Raw genomic sequence first — 3,329 nt, 5'->3', positions numbered from 1 at the left:
TGTTCTCTCCGAGATCCCCGAAGCAGATCGAGCCAGTGGAGTGAAAACACTTGACCTAAGCAGAGACCAGCTGCCTATGGAAAGTGCCCTAGGCGTCCAGTGGGATGTTGAACAAGACTCCTTCACCTTCAGCATTCTGAACAAGCACAAGCCACTGACAAGACGTGGAATACTGTCAAGTGTGAGCTCCATTTACGATCCACTAGGGTTCTTAAGCCCGGTGATACTCCCCGCAAAGCAGATTCTGCAGCAGCTGTGCAAGTTGAAGCTGGCGTGGGATGAGGCAATACCACCAGAGATGGCACAAACATGGCAAAGGTGGGTGGATGATTTGATTCTGTTACACTCATTCAGTGTCAGAAGATGCTTCACACCTAGTGAATTTGGAAATGTAGAAATGGCACAGCTGCATCACTTTTGTGATGCCAGCGAAGTTGGATTCGGTGCTGTATCATACTGTATCATAGGAAGTGTGTGTTGCTTTTGTTATAGGCAAAGCAAGGGTGGCTCCACTCAAGCACGTCACCATACCTCGCCTGGAACTGGCTGCAGCAGTCGTTGCTGTGCGCCTGGACAAGATGCTGTCAAAACAGTTGGAGCTCAACCTCAGTCAGTCAGTCTTTTGGTCCGACAGCATGACTGTCCTAAAATACATTGCAAACACCACCACTCGCTTTAAGACCTATGTAGCCAATAGAGTTTCCATCATAAGTTCACTGTCTAATGTCCGTCAGTGGAGACATGTTGGCTCTAAGATGAATCCTGCAGACGCAGCTTCGCGAGGCATGAAAGTTGGAGCCTTCCTGAAGTCCTCAACCTGGATCACTGGTCCTGACTTTCTCGGAAAAAAACGAGCGTGAGTGGCCAGCAAGCGTGGATAAAGCATCGCTGCATCCGGACGCTGACCCAGAAGTGAGAGAGGAGGTCCTTTCCTTCGCTGCACAGGCGGAAGAAGTATGTCCCACCACTAAACTACTGCTGCACTTCTCTAGTTGGACAAGGCTCAAGAGAGCCGTGGCATGGATTACGAAACTGAAAGAAAAGCTAAGGCTAAAGATAAAAGAAAATGCACAATGTGGAGATCAAACTTCTGTCAAACAGGTAAAGAAAACAAACTACTTACCACTCACAGTCGATGACCTGCTCTTAGCAGAGGAGGCAATAGTGCGCTTTGTGCAAAAGAAACATTACTCCAGCGAATTGGCTGCACTGAAATCCGGGGGTGTAAAGAAATCCAGTCAACTGTAAAAACTTGACCCCATTGCCATTGATGATGTATTGAGAGTTGGTGGTAGGCTGAGCAGGTCCGCTCTACCTGTGGAAACAAAACACCCTGCAATACTACCAAAAGAAAGTCACGTCTCAAAGCTCATTCTTCAACATGTACACAATAAAGTTGGTCACAGGGGAAGAAATCATATGCTCTCAACCCTACGACGACAGTACTGGATTCCTCATGCAAATGCAGCAGCCAGAAAGATCATCAGTGAGTGTGTGATATGCCTAAAGCAGCGCCAAAGACCAGGTGAGCAGAAAATGTCTGACCTGCCTGTTGACAGAGTCACAGCTGATGCCCCACCATTCACACATGTGGGCCTAGATTATTTCGGGCCAATAGAAGTTAAGAAAGGCAGAAGCCTAGTTAAAAGATATGGAGCACTTTTTACTTGCCTAACCTGTCGCGCAGTACACCTGGAGGTGGCGCATTCTCTCAATACAGATTCCTGTATAAACGCCATCAGGAGGTTTATCTGCCGCAGAGGCCAAGTCAAAGAAATCCGGACGGATAATGGAACCAACTTCGTCAGCACAAACCGTGAGTTGAAACAAGCCATTGAATCACAGTAAATTTCAGAAAAGCTTGATGCAGGATGGAATTAAATGGACATTTAACCCCCCATATGGAGCCCACCATGGTGGCGTATGGGAACGCTTGGTGCAGGACGTAAAAAGATTGCTGCGTTCTGTAACTAACCAACAAGCCCTAGACGATGAAGCCCTGCAGACAGTCTTCTGTGAAGCGGAGGCCATACTGAACGACCGTCCAATCACCACCTCCTCTGGCGATCCCAATGACATCGAGGCCTTGACTCCAAACCACCTTCTTCAGCTGAAAGGTAAACCTATCTTGCCACCAGGTTTATTCAAGAAGGATGACCTGTACGCTCGGAGACGCTGGAGGCAAGTGCAATACATCGCCGACCTCTTCTGGAAGAGGTGGACGACCGAGTACCTCCCTCAACTGCAAGAGCGGCAGAAGTGGAACAAAGTTCACAGAAACTTCAGTTGGTGACATCGTGCTCGTGGTGGAAGAGTCCGCACCCAGAGGTGCGTGGCCCATTGTGCGCATCACCGACACCATGGCAGACTCCAAAGGGTGCGTTCGACGGGTCCGTGTCAAGACACAGACCAACGAGTTGGAAAAGCCCATCAATAAGATCTGCCTCCTGGGGGGGGGTAGTTTAAGGGGCAACAGTGAATGTTCGCCTCCAACGGAGTCATGTTCTTGAACCTCTGACTCTACACATCTACAGATGCTCACTTACTGATTTAGTCCGTGATGCAATAGGCGTCACAACCTTTATGCTGAAAACATGCACACAGTCCATAAGCAGTCCATGCACACAGACCATTGCATACACTTGAAGCCTTTTTCCCTTTCAAGAAGAAGAACTTTTGTTGTTTACGGACCGAAAACCATTTGTAAATGCACTTGAGTATGAACTTTAATAACAATGCAAAAAAAACACAAAAAATAAAAAAAAAGGAAAGCAAATAGCATTGAATTGTATGTAAGCTTACATTTATCACCGTACTTGTAATGGCCATTCACTTGTATATATTGTATATAGATTTGTAATTACTTGTTGTTCAAGAATTAGGGGCCGGAATGTAATGGCCGTTTCTGTTTTTTGTTAAGCTCACTTCGACCTGTGATTTGTATACGCCTACCTAGGCACAGGTGCGGGTGATTTTAGGTCACGCCCGCCGCTCTAGCATAGTTGGAAAGTAATGTCGGGCGGCGTGGCATGGTTTGGGCGAGATAAAAAGATTTTACCACACCTAATGCAAGCATTTTGGATAATGGAAATGGAAAACCTTTGTTAGAACTTCATGCAAAGAAAACCGTTGGAATAAACCAAACCCTTTTTTGGAAACTTGTGTTTGTGCGTAAACTTGAAGCCGAATCCACGTCACCCACGGCCTTTAGTTTGGAACATTGGAAAATAGAAAAAAGGCCGTTACAAGGACAGTTCAAATGTTTTGAGTGTGGAGATTTGGGACATAAACGCTTTGCGTGTCCACATAGACAGCAGGGGGCGGCTCGC

General features: G+C 46.8%; 1 long non-coding RNA gene across 1 annotated transcript; it reads left to right on the top strand.

The window, feature by feature from the left end:
• Nucleotides 1–473: 473 nt before the first annotated feature.
• LOC132466354 (uncharacterized) lies at nucleotides 474–2,977 on the top strand. Its single transcript, XR_009527845.1, has 2 exons — nucleotides 474–1,816; nucleotides 2,139–2,977. It is a non-coding gene; the product is annotated as an uncharacterized LOC132466354 (long non-coding RNA).
• The last annotated feature ends 352 nt before the right edge of the window (nucleotides 2,978–3,329 follow it).

This window comes from Gadus macrocephalus, chromosome 10 (assembly GCF_031168955.1).
Source record: "Gadus macrocephalus chromosome 10, ASM3116895v1".
NCBI lineage: Eukaryota > Metazoa > Chordata > Actinopteri > Gadiformes > Gadidae > Gadus > Gadus macrocephalus.
The sequence above is the reverse complement of the archived record's forward strand: the minus strand, read 5'-3'. Positions and strand labels throughout refer to the sequence as shown.